This window comes from Pan troglodytes, chromosome 8 (assembly GCF_028858775.2).
Source record: "Pan troglodytes isolate AG18354 chromosome 8, NHGRI_mPanTro3-v2.0_pri, whole genome shotgun sequence".
NCBI lineage: Eukaryota > Metazoa > Chordata > Mammalia > Primates > Hominidae > Pan > Pan troglodytes.
In genome coordinates, this window is record NC_072406.2 from 25,188,483 (window position 1) to 25,210,972 (window position 22,490).

Sequence of the window (22,490 nt, forward strand, 5' to 3'; positions counted from 1 at the left end):
AAGATGAGCTGCTCCAGGCAAGATATTCTTCAGAAACATCAATTTCTGTGAAAACACAGTCCAAAGAAAATGCAGAGGAAATCAGATGGCTGTGTGCCTTCCTGGGCCAGCGCTTGTTTTTGTTTTTGTTTTTGTTTTTAGGTGCAGTCTCGCTCTGTCGTCGGGTTGGAGTGCAGTCTCGCATCCTCGGCTCACTGCAAACTCTGCTTCCTGGGTTCAAGTGATTCTCCTGCCTCAACCTCTCGAGTAGCTGGGATTACAGGTGCCTGCCACCACACCTGTCTAATTTTTGTATTTTTAGTAGAGACGGGGTTTCACCATGTTGGCCAGGATGGTCTCGAACTCCTGACCTCAGGTGATACACCCGCCTCGGCCTCCCAAAGTGCTGGGATTACAGGCGTGAGCCACCACGCCCGGCCACCAGCGCTTGTTTTTAATGGGGGCATCTGATACTTGTTCCCGTCAACAGGCCCCTCTCTCTCCTTCATCTCATTCTTATTTACCCATCTGCAGAAAAACACACAAAGCTGTCTCTCTAGCTCCAAGAAGACTTGGACGTGATGCGGCTTGCTTGGCACATATATCTTTTTTTTTTTTTTCTTTTTTTAACATTCTTTTGAGTTGTTCAAGATAGAGAAAAGAAATTACAGGCTGGGCACAGTGGCTCATGCCTATAATCCTAGAACTTTGGGAGGCTGAGGCAGGCGGATCACCTGAGGTCAGGAGTTTGAGACCAGCCTGGCCAACATGGCAAAACCCCATCTCTACTAAAAATACAAAAATCAGCCAGACATGGTGGTGGGCACCTGTAATCCCAGCTACTCAAGAGGCTGAGGCAGGAGAATCGCTTGAACTGGGGAGGTGGAGGCTGCAGTGAGCTGAGATCATGCCATTGCACTCCAGCCTGGGTGACAAAGCGAGACTCCATCTCAAAAAAAAAAAAAAAAAGAAAAGAAAAAGAAATTACACACATGTTCAGGCCATGTAAAAATTTCCAAATGGCTAAGATCATGACCTGATATTGACTATTATTTAGCCTAGGGCAGTGGTCTAGGCTGTCTTTGACAAGAATGAAGACATGTGAAAGACAGCCTAGACCAGTGTCATTCATTCATGCACGCATTCATTCAACAAGCCGGTGCTGATTGATGGTCATGTGCCATTCACTGATGGTGAGGTGGACCGACTTGCCTCTTCCTAAGAGGATGAACACGTCTAGTTGTTTTCTAGTGATGGCAGTGGGTTTTCTTGACGCACAGCTTGCCTAGAGATTGCTTGTGAACCAGGATACTCATTTCCCAAGGATAACTGAGTAAGGAAAGCAAGGAAGACTGTTAGAGTAGAAGGACAGTCAACCACCCAGGCCTCCTGGCCACCATGTTCTGATCAGTTAGGCTGTTGCACTCAGCTATGATGTGGCTTGTGATGATGGCAAAGGCTCCAAGTCAAGCTGATTTGCAAAGGTTTATACTTGGATGAAGCAGACTTCCCTAAGTCCTTGACAGTTGACCCCATACTGAGGGAGCTGCATTGGTGATAGGTACCTGCCACTACAGACCCTCTTTCTGGGAACATGAGCCCCAGTAGATGACATTCAGTGTGGACTCCATCGTTGATTCATGTGTCACTCCTAAAGAATAGAGTAAGTGGGCTGGGTGCGGTGGCTCATGCCTGTAATCCTAGCACTTTGGGAGGCCGAGCAGGCGGATCATGAGGTTAGGAGTTCGAGAATAGCCTGGCCAACATAGTGAAACTCTGTCTCTGCTAAAAATACAAAAATTAGCTGGGCATGGTGGCATGCACCTGTAGTCCCAGCTACTCGGGAGGCTGAGGCAGGAGAATCGCATGAACCCAGGAGGCGGAGGTTGCAGTGAGCTGAGATTGCGCCACTGCACACCAGCCTGGGGGACAGAGTGAGACTCCATCTCAAAAAAAAAAAAAAAAAGAAATTAACACACCCTTTCTCAATTAAAAAAAAAATAAATGAAACAAGCTTATGCTCAGATTTCACTACTGTTTTGTTTTGGTTTCTTCAATTTAGTAGTGTTTCATTTTAAAAACCAGACCACGCTTTTTATTTTGTTTGTTTGTTTGTTTTGCACCCAAGAAGAGGCCCAGAATTGCAAAATCCTTTTCTTAGATTTAGTCCAGACATATGTTTCTGAGAACATTTGCTTTTACATGAGTAATAAGTGGGACAAAAGAAATGAGAGAAATGAATGATCTATATTTTTACATGGAATAATGTATAAAAGTACATGTAAGTCTGGGCGCAGTGGCTCACGCCTGTAATCCCAGCGCTTTGGGAGGCCGAGGTGGGTAGATCATGAGGTCAAGAGATCGACACCGTCCTGGCCAACATAGTGAAACCCCGTCTCTACTAAAAATACACAAATTAGTCAGGCATGGTGGCATGTGCCTGTAGTCCCAGCTGCTTCGGAGGCTGAGGCAGAATTGCTTGAACCCGGAGGCAGAGGTTGCAGCGAGCCAAGATTGCACTCCAGCCTGGTGACAGAGTGAGGTTCCGTCTCAAAAAAAAAAAAATATATATATATATATAGTGCATGCATGAGGCCAGGTGCTGTGGCTTATGCCTGTAATCCCAGCATTTTGGGAGGCTGAGAGGGGTGGATCACTTGAGGCTAGGAGTTTGAGACCAGCCTGGGCAACATGGGGAAACCCTATCTCTACCAAAAAAAAAAAAAAAAAAAAAAAAAAAAAAAAAAAAATTAGGTGCGGTGGTGCATACTTGTAATCCCAGATACTTGAGAGGCTGAGGCATGAGAATGGCTTGAACCTGGGAGGCTGAGGTTGCAGTGGGCTGAGATCACACTGCTGCATTCCAGCCTGGGCAACAGAGTGAGACTCTGTCTCAAAAAAAAAAAAAAAAAAGGGTACATGCATACATGCATGAAAGATCTTTGAAACAATGAAAAGTTCTATAGGTGTATGTAAGATTACAGTAATTGAAGCAGTGTGTTATTGGTAAAAATAGTAGAATATGGATGAATAGAACACAGAAGACCACCATAAGCAGATCCCAGAACACATAATAAGAGTTTATGATAAAGGCGTTTTACAAACCATTGCTAAAGGGATGAATTATTTAATTAATGATGGTAAGAGAATGAAATATCTGAGAGAGGTCTCAAGTTATGTTTACCTTCACCATCAGAGATCAAACCATGTCAAAATGAATTCAAGATGGATGAAGAGTAAGATGCAGTAACAAAACCATTAAAAAAAATCCAAAAGAAGATCTAAATGATCTCAGAGTCAAACAGGACATTGTAATTTATTATTTATTTATTTATTTTTCGAGATGGTGTCTTGCTCTGTCACCCAGGCTGGAGTGCAGTGGTGTGATCTCGGCCCACTGCAACCTCCACCTCCCAGATTCAAGCGATTCTCCTGCCTCAGCCTCCCCAGTAGCTGGGATTACAGGTGTGTGCCACCACACCCGGCTAATTTTTGTATTTTTAATAGAGACGGGGTTTCGCCAGGTTGGCCAGGCTGGTCTTGAACTCCTAACCTCAGGCGATCCACCCGCCTCGGCCTCCCAAAGTGCTGGGATTACAGGCATGAGCCACCACGCCCGGCCTATTTATTTATTTATTGAGACAGAGTCTCACTCTGTTGCCCAGGCTGGAGTGCAGTGGCCCCATCTCTGCTCACTGCAATCCCCGCCTCCTGGGTTCAAGCAAATTTCATGCTAATTTTGGTATTTTTGGTAGAGACGGGTTTCGAAATGTTGGTCAGGCTGGTCTCGAACTCTTGACCTCAAGTGATCTGTCTGCTTCAGCTTCCCAAAGTGTGAGATTACAGGCATGGGCCACCATGCTCGGCCTGTGTGGACAATGTCATTTTAAAAAATGGAAGTAATTAAAAAGGGAAAGACCCATAGATTACATTATATAAAATGTAAAACATTTTTTGGTCAAAATATCATAAGCAAAATTAAAACACATATTACAACAAACACCAATGAAATATATTAAGAGCTTTAAAAATATAAAACAGCTGGGAGCGGTGGCTCATGCCTGTAATCCCAGCACTTTGGGAGGCTGAGGCAGGCGGATCACGAGGTCAGGAGATCGAGACCATCCTGGCTAACATGGTGAAACCCCGTCTCTACTAAAAGTACAAAAAATTAGCCGGGCGTGGTGGCGGGCACCTGTAGTCCCAACTACTCAGGAGGCTGAGGCAGGAGAATGGCATGAACCCGGGAGGCGGAGCTTGCAGCAAGCTGAGATCGCGCCACTGCACTCCAGCCTGGGGGACAGAGTGAGACTCCGTCTCAAAAAAAAAAAAAAACAAAAACAAACAAACAAACAACAACAACAAAATATATATATATATATATATATATATATATATATATATATATATATATTTGAAACAGGCCGGTGCAGTGGCTCACATTTGTAATCCCAGTGCTTTGGGAGGCCCAGGTAGGAGGATTGCTTGAGCCCAGAAATTTGAGAACAGCCTGGGAAACATAGCAGCATCCTGTCTCTACAAAAAATGAAAAATTCATCAGGTGTGGTGACACATGCTTCTAGCCCTAACTACTTGTGGGAGAATCACTTGAGCCCAGGAGTTCCAGGATGCTATGAGTTATGATTGCAACCCTGTACTCCAGCCTGGGAAACAGGGTAAAACCCTGTCTCTAAAAAAAAAAAATATATATATATATATATACATATATATGTAATGAATGCTTGCACCAAGAGAAAAGTAAGCAAAAAGTAGGCAAAAATATAGATAATTCATTAGAAATACACATTAATGGAAAATATATTTTAAAGAATTCACACATACAAGGAACAAAATGATTATTTAAATGCAATTCTGTGATTCTAGTTTTCCCTCATCAAATTAGTAAAGATAAGAAGAATATTTAACTCTAGGTTACATTTGCAGGAAAACAAGCCCTTTATGTACATTTGATGAAGGTGTAAATTGCTAAAATATTTTTCAAAATCAATTTGTCAATATATATCAACAGTCCTAAAAATATTTATGCCCTTTGCTCCAGTAATTTCATATCACACAGTCATCAGAGAGATGCAGACCAATATTTATATCCTGGGATTTTATTGCAGCATCATTTGTAATAATGAACAATTGGAAGCAACTCAAATATTCAAGAGAGAGCAATTATAAACAACATTATGATATATCAAGAAAATGGAAGATTATATGGCCGGTAAACATCTTGTGCTATGGTTTGGATGTGGTTTGTCCCTGCCAGACTCATGTTGAAATTTGATACCCAATGTAGCTGTTTTGGGAGGTAGGACCTAGTAGGAGGTGTTTGGGAGGGGGACAGTTCCCTCATTAATAGATTAGTGCTCTTCTGCGGCTGGGCGCGGTGGCTCACTCTTGTAATCCCAGCACTTTGGGAGGCTGAGGCGGGCGGATCATGAGGTCAGGAGATCGAGACCATCCTGGCTAACATGGTGAAACCCCGTCTCTACTAAAAATACAAAAAATTAGCCAGGCGTGGTGGTGGGCGCCTGTAGTCCCAGCTACTCGGGAGGCTGAGGCAGGAGAATGGTGTGAACCCGGGAGGCGGAGCTTGCAGTGAGCTCAGATGGCGCCATTGCACTCCAGCCTGGGCGACAGAGCAAGACTTCATCTCAATAAATAAACAAACAAACATTACATTAGTGCTTTTCTGCAAGGGTAAATGAGTTCTCCCTCTGGCAGGAATAGATTAGTTCCTCTGGCAGGAAAAGATTAGTTCCTTCCAGAGCAGACTGAGATTGTTAAAAAGAAAAAAAAAAAGTCTGGCTGGACACAGGGCTCACACCTGCAATCCCAGCACTTTGGAGGCTGAGGCAAGAGGATGGCTTGAGCCCAGGAGTTTGAGACCAGCTTGAGCAACATAGCAAGACCTCATCTCTACAAAAATAAAAATTAAAAAATTAGTCAGGCATGGTGGCATGGGCCCGTAGTTCCAGCTACTCAGGAGGCTAAGGCGTTAAGTATTGCTGAAGCTTAAGGGTTGGAGGCTGCAGTGAGCCGTGATCATGCCACTGCACTCCAACCTGGGTAATAGTGTGAGACCCTGAAAAAAAAAGTCTGGCTTCTCCAGTTTTTCTTTTTTGCTTCCTTTCTTGCCATGTGATCTTTGCACACCTCCACTTCCCTCCTGTTTTCTGCCTGGAGTGGAGGCCCTCACCTGATGCCCCTTCCCAATCTTGGATTTTCCAGCCACCAGAATCATGAGCCAAATACATGTATTTTCTTGATAAATCACCCAGCTTCAGGTCTTCTGTAATAGCAACACAGAACAGACCAAGACATTTTGTTTTCAAAGAATATTCCATGTCACGGGGAAAGTTTCATAATACGGTGTTATGTGAAAATAGATACACTGGTTCTATTTTGAAATAAATACATATTTAAAATGAAACAGGAAGAAAATATGCCAAAATGTTAACTGGTTCCCTTCCCTCTCCTCCCCTCCCCTCTCCTCCCTTCCCCTCCCCTCCCTTCCCCTCCCCTTTCCTTTCCTTTCCTTTTTGAGAAAGGGTCTTGCTCTGTAACCCATGATAGAATGCAATGGTGCAATCATGGCTCACTGTAGCCTCGAACTCCTGGGCTCAAGCAATTCTCTCATCTCAAGATGTTGAGAGTACAGGTGTGTGCCACCACATCTGACTAATTTAAAAATATATATATTTTATATATTGATATTGATAGAGACAGGGTCTCACTATGTTGCCCAGACTGGTCTTGAATTCCTGAACTCAAGTGATCCTCCTGCCTTGGCCTCCCAAATTGTTGGGATTACAGGCATAAGCCACTGCACCCAGCCCAGATTTCTACCATAAGCCTGGATTGTATAATGCAGAGCATAAATAACAATCAAATAGGAAGAGGTAGCAACGTTTATTTTCACTAAACTGAAAAGCACTGCCTAAGTGCAATTTTATTATATTTATTGTTCTCTAATACAGACTCTAAGCCCATTATCAATCAATCCAAAAGCCTGTTATCTAGATAATTCTAGACAATGCAAAGTCCTTCATCTAAAATTGAAGTTCCTTGGAGATCAGGTCCCTGGTTACTTTCCCGTTCCTATTATTTACCATAACAGGCTGGCCTCCTCCCGATTCCCTAAACACTTCTGAGTCTCCTCTGCTCCTTTTTTGTTTTTGTTTTTGAGATGGAGTCTTGCTCTTTTCACCCAGGCTGGGCTCACTGCCACCTATACCTCCCCAGTTCGAGTGATTCTCCTGCCTCAGCCTCCCAAGTAGCTGGGATTACAGGTGTGCACAACCACGCCTGGCTAATTTTTGTATTTTTAGGAGAGATGAGGTTTCGCCATTTTGGGCAGGCTGGTCTCAAACTCCTGACCTCAGGTGACCCGCCTGCCTCAGCCTCCCAAAGTGCTGGGATTACAGGCAGGAACCACCATGCCCTTCCCCTCTGCTCCTTTGCATGTGCTGTTCTCTCCATCTGGAATTTTCTCAGTCCTTCTCCCTGCCCATCCAGGTCCCCAGGGGTTCAAATCAAGTCCTCTCTACTCTGAGAACATCTTCCCAGTCAAGCCTCTGAATTCCTACAAGCCTTTGTTATATTAAATAATTCTCTGTTATCTAACTTTCTCTGAAGGCATCTGTTTCTGCAACTGGATTGCAAGCACCTTGTCTAGTGTGATGCTTATATATAAGAGTAGTGTTAGTACACTGCAGGTGCTCAATAAATACTGCAGATTATCCTTTTTTTTTTTTTTTTTGAGATGGAGTCTCGCTCTGTCGCCCAGTCTGGAGTGCAATGGCGTGATCTTGGCTCACTGCAACCTCCTCCTCCCGGGTTCAAGCAATTCTCTGCCTTAGCCTCCCGAATAGCTGGGATTACAAGCGCCCGCCACCATGCCCATCTAATTTTTTTGTATTTTTAGTAGAGACGGGGTTTCACCATGTTGGCCAGGATGGTCTTGAATTCCTGACCTCGTGATCCACCCACCTTGGCCTCCCAAAGTGCTGGAATTACAGATGTGAGCCACTGCACCTGACCAGATTAGCCCATTTCTAAGCTACTTGTGGCAACATGGTCCTCTATGCGTTTAGGAAACTGTTTTTTTTTCTTTGCATGTTTCCCCTCACCCTCCCCAAACAAAGCCATTTAGAGACCAATGGACCAGACCTTGCGTAATCTCAGTGAGCCTGTGAGCATCCCAGATTGAACAGAAATTCAGCTGTAGACCTAGGAGATGTTTATTATCCTCCCTCCTTCTTTTGTTGCTTTTCACACACCTCTGTGCTCGAAAAGAGTCACCTGGTATATGAACTCTACACAGATGCTTGGAATCTTTTGTCCTTTTAACCTAGCAAGGGAAGGAGTTGTAAAGGATAAAGACTTCTTTTTATTACCTTTTAAAATAAATGAAATCGGCCGGGCATGGTGGCTTACGTCTGTAATCCCAGCACTTTGGGAGGCCGAGGCAGGCGGTTCACTTGAGGTCAGGAGTTCACGACCAGCTGGACCAACATGGTGAAACCCCGTCTCCACTAAAAATACAAAAATTAGCTGGGCGTGGTGGCATGCGCCTGTAGTCCCAGCTACTTGGGAGGCTGAGGCAGGAGAATTGCTTGAACCTGGGAGATGGCAGTTGCAGTGAGCTGAGATTGCACCACTGCACTCCAGCCTGGAAGACAGAGCAAGACTCTGTCTTAAAAAAAAAAAAATTAAAAAAAATAATAAAATGAAATCATCTTTCATTTTAGTTATGGAGTTTGAGGAAGAGTGAGGCCTTCCTTACAGAGCCAGGGCCAGCTGTGTTTATACTGAACATCAGGGCCGGGACCTAAGAATGGTGACAGGTGTGGGTGGCCACAAGGTGTTGGCAAGAGGTCACAGACTCAGATACCTGCATGGCCAGACATGCAGCAAACTGGGCGGGTGTGAAACAGTAGTTGTGGGTGGGACCAGAGGTGGAAGTACATGATATTTAAGCTTCCTGAGCCCTTACTTGCTCAGGCCTCTGGAGGGACCCTAGCAACTCTGTATTTATAATTTCAATTTATTTTACTTAGAGAAGTCACTCCAACTAATAGAAGCTTCAGGCCCGATAAAACCTATCTTTGCCCTTGGTGGAACTCTGGTACCCAACGTGCCCCGGCCTAAGTTAAGTTGGATCATTTGGCCTCAAGTGATGACAGCTAATCAGGAGTGTTTCTAGGGCTTTTGGTTTTTCCAGAGCAGGAGGAGTCCAGATTTTTGTATGAAATCTCTGACATTTTAAATGTTGGTAACTTACAGCCAGGCACGGTGGCTCACACTGTAATCCCAGCACTTTGGGAGACTGAGGCATGTGGATCATTTGAGGTCTGGAGTTCAAGACCAGCCTGGGCAACATAGTGAAACCCCATCTTTACTACAAATACAAAAATTAGCTGGGCATGGTGGCACGTGCCTGCAATCCCAGTTACTTGGGAGGCTGAGGCAGGGGAATCACTTGAACCCAGGAGGTGGAGGTTGCAGTGAGCTGAGATTGTGCCACTGCACCCCAACCTGGGTGACAGAGTGAGACTCTGTCTCAAAAAAAAAAAAAAAAGTCGATAACTTAAAACAAAAAACCACTGTGGCCAAACAAGTTGTGTGTATATATAGCAGGGAGTGAACTCGTGGACTGCCAATCTGTGACTTCTGGTTATTTGAGTTCAGAGGAATTACAGAATTGCCAAATTCTGTCATTTGGCTCCATGGCAGGGTCTACCTGCCCTCTGTCCTCTGCCCGTTAGAACATGTTTGGATAGGTCTCTGCCAGGGAGCTTTGATCTTTTCTGTGGCTGCAGCCAACAGCCAGACATCTTCTAAATGTCAGCCACTAGTCACAAGGACAGAAAGCCGACCGAGGGTGCGGGTGGACAAATTGGTATAAATTCATTTCCACAGTCGGCAAAGCCAACCAAAGCACGTGGTCCACTGACAGTGATGTGGCAGCAAAGTCACTTGAACATGTGAAGACAACGTGGGGTGGCTGTTGTTCTTCCCGGGCACTGATTAATCATGTAGGTGGGTAACTGTGTCGTGCTCCTCCGGAGGGCTGCAGCCAATGAGTTCAGGGGAGATTTATGTAACTGCTCAGACGGAGAGGAAGTCACTTCCCTCTAGCTCCCAAATCCACTTGAGGCCACACACCCAGGCTTTCATAACTGCAGGCTTTCCACCTTGTGAACACTCCTCAGAAACTGCAAAGGGCCCCCAATTAAAGGAGTGACTTCCGTGTGTCATTTCATGTATAGAGCATGATGCTTCTTCTAAAGCTCCCGGGATGACAGGGGACATCAGATGGGGCCACAGGCTGGTATTTGGGGCAGAACGCAACTGTCAAGGATATTGGGGAGAAAGACGAGGCTGATAAGAACAAGGGATTTCGAGTGACAGCCTGTGGGCGTCCTTCCGTTGTCAGCTCAGATCGGCCATAAAGCTGCTTTGAGTGGCTGTGTTTCCATTGCTAATTAGCATGCCGTGGGAGCTGCTTTGCCATAGAGAGGTTTCAGGGCCCGCCGCATGGTTTTTTTTTTTTTTTTTTTTTGAGACGGAGTCTCACTCTGTAGCCCAGGCTGGAATGCAGTGGCCCAATCTCGGCTCACTGCAACCTCCTGGGTTCAAGCAATTCTCCTGCCTCAGCCTCCCAAGTAGCTGGGATTACAGGTGCGCAACACCACGCCTGGCTAATTTTTGTATTTTTAGTAGAGACAGGGTTTCACCATGTTGGCCAGGCTGGTCTCCAACTTCTGAACTCAAATGATCCGCCCGCCTCGGCCTCCCACAGTGCTGGGATTCCAGGCGTGAGCCCTGATGCCCAGCCTGCTGCTTGGCTTCTAAGTAACTAGCAGGATCTGCGGTGGTGGTGAAGCGTGCTTTGCATAAGGCCAGAGCCTAGGGATCTGTTGTATAAACTCCACTTCTGCTTCTGACTGGGGGGGGGGGGGCGCAATTGCAGAACATTTAAGAGAGCATCCCCCCTCCTGCCCCCCCATGCATGGACTGCTTCTGGAAAGGGCCTATCAGAATCCCCCCCCACAAAGGGGGCTATTTATTTATTTATTTATAGACAGACTCTCGCTCTATTGCCCCAGCTGGAGTGCAGTGGCACAATCTCAGCTCACTGCAACCTCTGCCTCCCAGGTTCAAGCAATTCTCCTGCCTCAGCCTCCTTAGTGGCTGGGATTACAGGCGCACACCACCACGCCCGGCCAATTTTTTTTTTTTTTTTTTTTGGTATTTTTAGTAGAGACGGGGTTTCACCATGTTAGCCAGGATGGTCTCTATCTCCTGACCTCATGATCCACCCACCTTGGCCTCCTCCCAAAGTGCTGGGATTACAGGTGTGAGCCACTGTGCCCAGCCAATTTATTTATTTTTTTGAGACTGACTCTCACCCTTGCATCCAGGCTGGAGTGCAGTGGCACCATCTCAGCTCACCACAACCTCCACCTCCTGGATTCAAGCGATTCTCCTGCCTCAGCCTCCCAAGTAGCTGGGACTACAGGCACCCACCATCATGCCCGGCTAATTTTTGTATTTTTTAGTAGAGACTGGGTTTCGCCATGTTGGCCAGGCTGGTCTTGAACTCCTGACCTCAGGTTATCCGCCTGCCTCAGCCTCCCAGTGTTCTGGGATTATAGGTGTGAGCCAGTGCACCTGGCCAAAAAATCTATGTAGTTGCAGAAAAAGCTGCAGGTTGGGCATGGTGGCACACACTTGTAGTCCTGGCTACTTGGGAGGCTGAAGCAGGAGGATTACTTGAGCCTAGGAGTTCAAGTCCAGCCTGGGCAATATAGCTAGACCCCATCTCTTAAAAAAAATACAGAAGTTAGCCAGGCATGGTTGTGGGTGCCTATAGACCCAGCTACTTGGCAGGCTGGAGTGGGAGGATCCTTTGATCTCAGGAGGTTGAGGCTGCAGTGAGCTGTGATCATGCCACTGCACTCCAGCCTGGGTGATAGTGTGAGACCCAGACTCTAAAAAAGAAAAGAAAGAAAGAAACTGCAGTAGATAATGTATAATGGGAGACAATAAAAGAAGGAAGATGAAGCATTTCTCCCCAGGGAGTTAGACTGTCATTCTGTCTGTCTGAAACCTTCCCAGTAAGTCAATATTTCTGGTGTGTGCCTGGTAGAATTGCCTTGCTTTGTCTTCTAATTCATTCACTCACAAAATAATGTATGAATTCCGATTATAATCCAGGCCCTCGTTCCCATGCTAGGCACATGCAATGAGTGAAACATAGTCCCTGCGATTTGGAGCACCCATAATGAACAGTATAAAAACTAAATGTCGGCCGGGCGCGGTGGCTCACGCCTGTAATCCCAGCACTTTGGGAGGCCAAGGTGGGTGGATCACCTGAGGTCAGGAGTTCAAGACCAATCTGACCAACATGGAAAAACCCCATCTCTACTAAAAAAATACAAAATTAGCTGGGCATGGTGGCGCATCCCTGTAATCTCAGCTACTCGGGAGGCTGAGGCAGGAGAATCGCTTGAACCCGGGAGGAGTAGGATGCAGTGAGCCGAGATTGCACCATTGCACTCCAGCCTGGGCAAAAAGAGCAAAACTCCATCTCAAAAAAAGAAAGAAAGAAAAACATTGGCCAGGTAAGGTGGCGTGTACCTGTAATCCCAGCTAGCTACTTGGGAGGCTGAGGCAGGAGAATCGCTGGAACCCAGGAGGCAGAGGTTGCAGTGAGCCGAGATCGTGCCACTGTACTCCAGCCTGGTGACAGAGCAACACTCTGTCTCAAAAAAAAAAAAAAAAGAAAGAAAGAAATGTTCTAGATTCTAAAGAAGAATGATGATATAGTTTGGATTAAGTATCTTGGGCTGGTTTTTTTTGTTTTTTTACTTTATTTACTTTTTTTGAGATGGAGTTTTGCTCTATCACCAGGCTGGAGTGCAGTGGCATGATCTTGGCTCACCGCAACCTCTGCCTCCCGGGTTCAAGCGATTCTCCTGCCTCAGCCTCCCAAGTAGTTGGGACTACAGGTATGCGCCACCACGCCTGGCTAATTTTTGTATTTTCAGTAGAGACGGGGTTTCACCATATTGGCCAGGATGGTCTTGATCTCCTGACCTTGTGATCCGCCCGCCTCGGCCTCCCAAAGTGCTGGGATTACAGGCGTGAGCCACGGCCCCCAGCCTGTCTTCAGTTTTTTGCATCGTACCTAAGTGTGGACTTTTACAAATTTATGTTGCTTGGGATTTGCTGGGCTCTTAAAAACTGTGAGTTGATGTCTGCCGTCAGCTCTGGGGAATTCCTGGCTATTATTTCTCCAAACATTGGCTTTGCTCCAGTATCTCATTCTTCTTTCTTTCTGTATGTCAATTAAATGTATGTTAGATCTTTTTAACACACTCTCCTTTTCATATTTTCCTTCGTTTTTTTTCTTTTCAAGCTGAATTCTGTATAGTTTTTTCTGACCTGTCTTCTGGTTCACTAATTCTCACTTCAGCCGAGTTGATCTGCTATGAAGTCAGCCGTTGGCTTTTTAACTTCAATGACTGTATTTTTCAGTTTGAGAATTTCTAGTTGGCCATTTAAAAAATCTTTTATGTCATTTTCTATAGTTTCCTGTTGCCATAATTGTCAAGCGTAGCTTTTATGTTTCTGAAGGCGGTAAACAGAGTTGTTTTATGGCCTGTGTCTGAGAATTCTCATTTCTAAAGTCTCTGCGAGTTCGTTTGCACTCTTGGCTGTTCCTGCCATCCTAGCTCTTAATGCCTTGTTTTCTTTTTTCTCTCTTTTTTTTTTTTGTGACAGAGTCTTGCTCTGTCATCCAGGCTGGAGTACAGTAGTGTGATCTCTGCTCACTGCAACCTCCACCTCCCTGGCTCAAGCAATCCTCCTACCTCAGCCTCCTGAGTAGTTGGGATTACAGGTGCATGCCACCACACTCAGCTAATTTTGTATTTTTAGTAGAGACGGGGTTTCGCCATGTTGGCCAGGGTGGTCTCGAACTCCTGGCCTCAAGTGATCCACCTGCCTCAGCCTCCCAAAGTGCTGGGATTACAGGCTTGAGCTACCACGCTGGGCTGTGATGTCCTGCTTTCCTGAGTGCCTGAATTCTCTTAGGTGGTATCGGCCATTGCATATGTATGAATATATATATATATATATATATATATGAATAATGGTGGAGTCTTCCAGAGAGGTTTTTAGCTGTGTCTGCCAGGCCTTGAGGCACCACCAGTCTGGAACCACCTTAATCCAAGTTCAAAGTTTGAGACTCCCGGACCGCCCAGACGATCTGAACTTGACTGTGAGCCTGAGGGCTGCATACTTGCCCTTCTCCCCAACCCTGAGGACCTTGCTTGACATGGGGAGTGGTGTATCTGGATCCCCAGCCTTGGCAGGCCCTGGGCTCTGAATTGTGTTCAAAGCCTGTGAGACTATGGAAAGAATAGCTCATTTTCAAAGCTGTTTTTTTTTTTTTTTTCTTTTTTTCCAGATTGACAAATGCCTTAGAATAAAAGCTCTGTGGGCTGGGCAAACCACTTCTGGGTTTGTCCTGGCCCTGATTTTGGCAGATGTTTCTTCACTACCTTATTATCATTTTGATGCTCTTAAGAAAACTAAACAAATCTTTCAGCCAGCTTTTAAGTTGTCTTTCGTAGGAGGGTTGATCTAAATTACTTAACCTGCTATTGGCAAAGGGAAAAGTACCAGGTGACCTAGGTTCAAATCCTAGGTGTGTCTATCACTTCCAGCTGGCTGATGTCAGCCAAGTTTGTTTCCTCATCTGATGCACACAGTAAACCCTACCTACTTGACTGTGTGGCTGTACAATTTAAAAGTGAACATTGTTTTTTGTAAAGGGGTGTACTCACAGGTTTGTTTATTGTTTATGTCCCACACTAGAATGTCAACTCCAAAAGAATGTCACTTCACTGGTACTTCCCCAACAATGCCTGATACATAGTAGATGCTCAATCAACATGGACTATAGGAAGGGTTACTTTGTAAAGATAATCAAGTACTTACCCAGGATACATGTATGTAGGCTGGGTACAGGTGCTCATGCCTGTATTCCAAGCATTCTGGGAGGCTGTTGTAGGATCACTTGAGGCCAGGAGTCTGAGACAAGCCTGGGCAACATAGTGAGACCCCATCTATACAAAAAAAATTTTAAAAAAATTAACTGGGCATGGTGGCATGCACCAGTAGCCCCAGCTACTCAGAAGGCTGAGGCAGGTGGATCCCTTGAGCCCAGGAGTTCAAGGCTACAGTGAGCTGTGATGGCACCACTACACTCCAGCCTGGGTGACAGCAAGATTTTGTCTCTGAAACATTTTTTTTTTTTTTTGAGACTCAGTCTGTCCCCAGGCTGGAGTGCACTGGTGCCATCTCAGCTCACTGCAACCTCCACCTCCCTGCTCCAAGTGATTCTCCTGCCTCAGCCTCCTGAGCAGCTGGGATTACAGGTGAGCGTCACCACACCCAGCTGATTTTTTATATTTTAGTAGAGATGGGGCTTCGCCATGTTGCCCAGGCTGGTCTCAAACTCCTGACCTCAGGTGATCCATCCATCTTGGCCTCCCAAAGTGCTGGGATTACAGGTATGAGCCACTGTGTCCGGTCTGAAACTTTTTTTTTTTGAGACAGAGTCTGCACTGTCACCCAGGCTGGAGTGCAGTGGCGCTATCTCGGTTCTCTGCAAGCTCGGTCTCCCGGGTTCACGCCATTCTCCTGCCTCAGTCTCCTGAGTAGCTGGGACTACAGGCGCCTGCCACCAAGCCCGGCTGTTTTTTGTATTTTTAGTAGAGGTGGGGTTTCACCGTGTTAGCCAGGATGGTCTCCCTCTCCTGACCTCGTGATCCGCCCACCTTGGCCTCCCAAAGTGCTAGGATTACAGGCGTGAGCCACTGTGCACGGCTGAAACTTTTTTTTTTAAACCAAGCTTTGAACTTGGACTAAGGTGGTTCCAGAATGGTGATGCCCCAAGGCTTGGCAGATACAGCTAAAAAAAAAAAAAAAACCCAAAAACAAAAAACAAAACAAAAAAATCCCAACATGTATTTAAAGATAAAACCATATCAGAAAACTGCACTCTTGGGGATCAAGATCAAATCTTCATATCAGCATCTACTGTGCAGAAGATCCTGTTTCCCTTTGTTAGTTTCTAAACCTGGTTGTTAGATTAATACAATCATTCTTACTTCGTTTTAATTTTTTGCTTGATATGATTTTTTTTTTTGAGACAGAGTCTTGCTCTGCCACCCAGGTTGGAATGCAGTGGCACAATTTCGGCTCACTGCAACCTCCACCTCCCAGGTTCAAGCAATTCTCCCGCCTCTGCCTCCTGATTAGCTGGAATTACAGGCATGTGCCACCACACCCGGCTAATTTTTGTATATTTTAGTAGAGACGAGGTTTTGCCATGTTAGCCAGGCTGGTCTTGAACTCCTGACCTCAGGTGATCCGCCTGCCTAGGCCTCCCAAAGTGCTGGGGTTACAGGCGAGAGCCACCGCGTTCGGCCCCTTGATATGATTTTGAACAGGATCTTTATCTTCAGTGAAAGGCTGATATTCCATTTCTTTATGGAAACAGTCTTGACTGGTTGGGCACTTGGGCTGTTTCCAGTTTTGGGCTATTAGAGATAATGCCAGCTTCTTTGTCAGCTGACGTCAGTGAAAATGGTGAAATGTGTCTATTGTCAAACCTTGACACTGTGTTCAGGCCCATTTCAGAAGTATCTTTCGGTGCTTGAAATTTGGCATCCTTATAGTATAAACAAGATTAACAAAAATTGATTCCTTTGCCTCCCAAGGGAAAAACTCAGGCTATTTCCAAAGGAGATCAAAGAAAGATGTTCAAAATGGAATTCAGAGTCACTGTGGAATCTTAATGATAAACTTTGGTATTTCCTTTGACCAAAATTATTTTAATAAATGCTCTAGCAATCATTGCCACTGGTACTTTTTTTTTTTTTTTAACCAAGGAGTGATTTAGAAATGGTAAGTGATTTACCTTAAGCCATAGAAGCTGGGGTGCTGACTGACTCATTCTGTGTTCTTCTGCAGCTTTTTAGATAAAGAATTACCATAATTTTTTTTTCTTTTTGAGATGGGGTCTCACTCTGTCACCCAGGCAGGAGTGCAGTGGCACCATGATGGCTCACTGCAGCCTTGACCTCCCAGGCTCAAGCAATCCTCCCACATCAGCCTCCCCAGTAGCTGGGACCAAGGCACATACCATCATGCTCAGTTATTTTTTTGTATTTTTGGTAGAGATGGGGTTTTGTCATGTTGCCCAGGCTGGTATCACTCCTGGCCTCAAGCAATCCTCCCACCTTGATCTCCCACAGTGCTGGAATTACAGGTGTGAGCCACCATGCCTGGCCAAGAATTACCATAATTTTATAATCAGAACAACTGAGTAACCGAAGTATGCTTTTATTTCATGCTCAAATAAAACTGATCAAGTGATCTTGTTTTTCAAGTGAAAATTCGTGACAACAACAGTAGCTTCTATTTATTGACTACCTTTGGTTTAGGTATTTTACAGTCACTCACTGCCTAATGTTCTTAAAACAACCTGGCAAAGTAAATATAGATGCTCCCTGACTTGTATGATTGGGTTCTGTCCTGACAAACCATTGTAAGTTGAAAATTATGTTAAGTTGAAAATGCCTTTATTTCTTTAATTAATTATTTATTTGAGACAGAGGCTCTCTCTGTCGCCCAGCTGGAGTGCATCTGCTTACTGCAACCTCCACCTCCCGGGTTCAAGTGATTCTCCTGCTTCAACCTCCTGAGTCGCTGGGATTACAGATGTGCGCCATTATGCCTGGCTTTTTTTTTTTTTTTTTTTTTTTTGAGATGGAGTGTCACCCTCTGGCCCAGGCTGGAGTGCAATGGTGCTATCTCAGCTCACTGTAACCTCTGCCTCCTGGCTTCAAGTGATTCTCCTGCCTTAGCCTCCTGAGTAGCTGGGATTACAGGCACATGCCACCACCCCTAGCTAATTTTTGTATTTTTAGTAAAAACGGGGTTTCACCATGTTGGCTAGGCTGGCCTCAAACTCCTGACCTCAGGTGATCTGCCCGCCTCAGCCTCCCAAAATGCTGGGATTACATGCGTGAGCCACCACGCCTGACCAATTCTTTTAGTTTTAGTAGAGACAGGGTTTCACCATGTTGACCAACCTGGTCTCGAACTCCTGACCTCAAATGATCTGCCCACCCTGGCTTCCCAAAATGCTGGGATTACAGGCGTGAGCCACCATGCCTGGCTGAAAATGCATTTAGTATAACTAACCCACCCAACATCACATCTTAGTCCGGCCTACCTTACATGTGCTCAGAACACTTACATTAGCCTATAGTTGGGCAAAATCATCTCACCCAAAGCCTATTTTAAAATAAAGTGTTGATTTGGGAGGCCGAGGTAGGTGGATCACCTGAGGTCAGGAGTTCAAGACCATCCTGGCCAACATGGTGAAACCCCATCTCTACTAAAAATACAAAAAAATTAGCTGAACATGGTGGCACACGCCTGTAATCTCAGCTACTCGGGAGGCTGAGGCAGGAGAATTGCTTAAACCTGGGAGGCAGAGGTTGCAGTGAGCTGAGATTGTGCCATTTCACTCAAGCCTGGGCGACAAAGCAAGAGTCCCTCTCAAAAAATAAATAAATAGGCCCGGCAAGGTGGCTCATGCCTGTAATCCCAGCACTTTGGGAGGCCGAGGTGGGCGGTTCATGAGGTCAAGAATTTGAGACCAGCCTGACCAATATGGTGAAACCCCATCTCTACTAAAAATACAAATACTAGCGGGGCGTGGTGGCGCAGGTCTGTAATCTCGGCTACTCAGGAGGCTGAGGCAGGAGAATCCCTTGAACCCAGGAGGCGGAGATTGCAGTGAGCCGAGATTGCACCACTACATTCCAGCTTGGGCAGAAAGAGCGAAACTCTGTCTCAATAAATAAATAAAAAGTGTTGAGTATTTCATGGAATGTTTTGAACACTGTGCTGAAAATGAAAAGCGAACATTTGTATAGGTACTCGAAGTATAGTTTCTTTTCCTTTTTTCTTTTTTTTTGTTTTTGAGACAGGGTTTCACTCTGTTGCCCAGGCTGGAGTGCAGTGGTGCAATCATGGCTCATTGCAACCTCCGCCTCCCAGGCTCAAATGATTCTCCTGCCTCAGCCTCCTGAGTAGCTGGGACTACAAGCGCTCGCCAACACGTCTAAGTTTTGTATTTTTAGTAGAGACAGTGTTTTGCCATGTTACCCAGGCTGGTCTTGAACTCCTGGGCTCAATCGATCTGACTACCTTGGCCTCTCAAAGTGCTGGGATTACAGGCATGAACCACCACACCCAGCCTCAAAGTAGTTTCTACTAAATGCAAATTGCTTTCACATCATCATAAAGCTGAAAAATTGTAAGTTAGGCCGGGCGTGGTGGCTCATGCCTGTAATCCCAGCACTTTGGGAGGCCAAGGTGGGCGGATCACCTGAGGGCAGGAGTTCAGGACCAGCCTGGCCAAGGTGGTGAAACCCTGTCTACTAAAAATGCAGAAATTAGCTGGGCATGGTGGCATGCATCTGTAATCCCAGCTACTCAGGAGGCTGAGGCAGGAGAAACGCTTGAACCCAGGAGGCAGAGGTTGCGGTGAGCTAAGATCGTGCCACTGCACTCCAGCCTGGGCGACAAGAGCAAAACTCTGTCTCAAAAAAAAAAAGAAAAATTATGTGTTAAATTATTGTAAGTAGAGGACTGTCTGTACTACTATTATTTCCATTTTCCAGATATGGAAACTGAGAGTGAGAGGAGTTATGCAACCTGCCGCCCTTGAAGCCACAAAATTAGAGCATGGTGGAGGCAAACCAGTGGTGCCTAATTTACCACTTGCTTATTACCACTGAAAGAAGAAATGACTTTCCAGGTGTTTTGGGTGCTAATTCAATTCTTTAAGTGCTTATTTAGGACCTGGCAATGTTTGTCCCCCAGGGTAAGGGGTAGGGTATCTTTAAAGGTGACAATTGGTATCCTTACATACAGGGGAGACTTTATCTCAGCTTTTATATCCATACAATAGAGTTTTATGTCTGGGCATGGTGGCTCATGTCTGTAATCCCAGCACTTTGGGAGGCCAAGGTGGGTGGATCACTTGAGTTCAGGAGTTCGAGACTAGCCTACCCAACATGGCAAAACCCCGTCTCTACTAAAAAAATACAAAAATTAGCTGGGCGGAGTCTGCAGTGAGCCAAGATCGCGTCATTGCACTCCAGCCTGAGGGACAGAGTGAGACTTTATCTCAAAAAAAAAAAAAAAAAAAAAAAAAACTGAGATAAAATCTCCCCTGTGTGTAAGGATACCAGTTGAAATTAGCAACCAAAGCCAAAATTGGTGTATTTTGTTTTTCTGAGTGTACAGAAATAGGTGTATTTTTATAGGTGTATTAGCAACCAAGGCCAAAATTGGTGTGTTTTGTTTTTCTGAGTGTACAAAACTTGGGATTAGAGGTTGGAAAATAAAAGATGTGAAACTACCCTTGGCTAGCATCCATCTGCCCCTTCTCTCAACCCTGCGTCATTTGTCACTTGCAGGGAAGGTGGAGGGAAGGACGAGATGGCAGATGGAGGAAGAGAGGACTCAGAAACCCTCGTTTCTTCTGGTTTGCTTCTGACTTGAACTGAAGCTCATGCCTCCTTGAACCTGGGAACAGTTTGATTTCTGGAAGGAGCTGCGTGCAGAAGCTCCTTTAAAACTTTGGGATCAAATTAAAACTTTGGGTTTTAGGTAGGCACAGCCACAAAAAAGTTGAAGCTGGCATGTCTTGTGCAAGGCTACCTATCAAGACAGAAATAGAAGTGGATCTCTGGCCTGGCCGTCTGGGACTGCGATGTCTCATTGTGGGGCCTGCCTGTAACTGAAGGTTCCGCATGAGTCACGGACTTCCCTGGTGCAGGGCAGCAACCCAGGGGCTTGGTAACCGGGTTGAGGGAAAGAGAGAAGTTTTTGTTTATGATCTCATTCCAATCAGAATGTGTCCAGACGCCCAAATATTTGATTTGAGCCTGGTTGCTAAGAGACCTCCCACTGGGACCCAGCTGCCTGCGGGCAGGAAGGCGGTATTGGCATCATTTCAGATTTCTGCCAATTTATTGTGAAACCAGAAAACCTAGAACCTCGGCCTCCTCAAGGCAACCAGGGGGAGAGGAGAGATCTGAGTCAGCCAAACTAGAGAGAGAAAACCCCCGCTAACCTTCTGCCAGGGAGCTGTAGGAAGGTTCAGGATAGAATAGAATGATGACATTGTGCTTGTTTACTTCCTGGGAAATAGGCCGGTAGGGTAATGAAGAAGAAGTTGGAGTTCTGTGCTTAGAAATGCAAGTGTCATCTTGAAGAAACCTCAGGGATTCCAGAACAATGCTGGATTTCTGGGTAATAATTGGGCGTTGTGAAGGCTGCCCTGATTGGATCCACACACCCAGCGTCTTGGGTTTTAATTGCCCGGTGACTTAAACGCCTTAGGGAAATGGCATGAGTAACATTGTCATAGGTAAGCGTGTGCGGGGTCGGTGCACACGGGACAGGTGGGGAAACCTGCTTCTGGCTTCTCTCCTTTCTCAGCAGAAGGCAGACAGCTGAAGGGAAAAGGCTTCGCATCTGTACTGGTATCAAGGAACACTGGGCTTTCCCACGCTAGTAGCAGCAGAACAGAACCTCTGGATGTGATCTCTGTCCTCAGTGCCACTCTCAGGACCAAGTACTGATAAATACAGACCTAGACATTTTTCCAAGGTTTTTTTTGTTGTTACCTAGGCTGGAGTGCAGTGGTGTGATCTCGGCTCACTGCAACCTCCAACTCCCGGATTCAAGTGATTCTCGTGCCTCAGCCTCCTGTGCAGCTGGGACTGCAGGCACGTACCACCGCACCTGGCTAGTTTTTGTATTTTTAGTAGAGACAGGGTTTCACCATGTTGGCCAGGCTGGTCTCGAACTCCTGACCTCAGGGCAGGAGAAATTGGATGTTCCAGCTCAAACAATCAGGCAGGAAGGGGGAAAAGGAGCAAATTCCTCTTTCCTCCAACTGTTTGCTCTATTCAGGCCCTCAGTGGATTGGTCGATGCCCTCCCACACTGGGGAGGGTTTTCTACTTCATCGCGACCCCTTGGTGCCATCAAATTGACACATAAAATGAAGCATTGCAGTCCTCCTCTCAGCGACATTCTCTGGAGCAGGACAGCACAGTGGGTTTTGCTTTCAGATGGAAACTTATTGCAGGCTCCACTCTTTTCTGATGAGCCTTGTGATCTTGGGCAAGTTCTGATGCCTCAATTTCCCCATCTGTCAAAAGCTATCTTGCTATAGATTGTTATACCATACAGACATATGCACTCATATGTTCATCGCAGCACTATTCGCAATAGCAAAGACATGGAATCAACCAGATGCCCATCGATGGTGGATTGGATAAAGAAAATCTGGAACATACACACCATGGAATACTATGCAGCCATAAA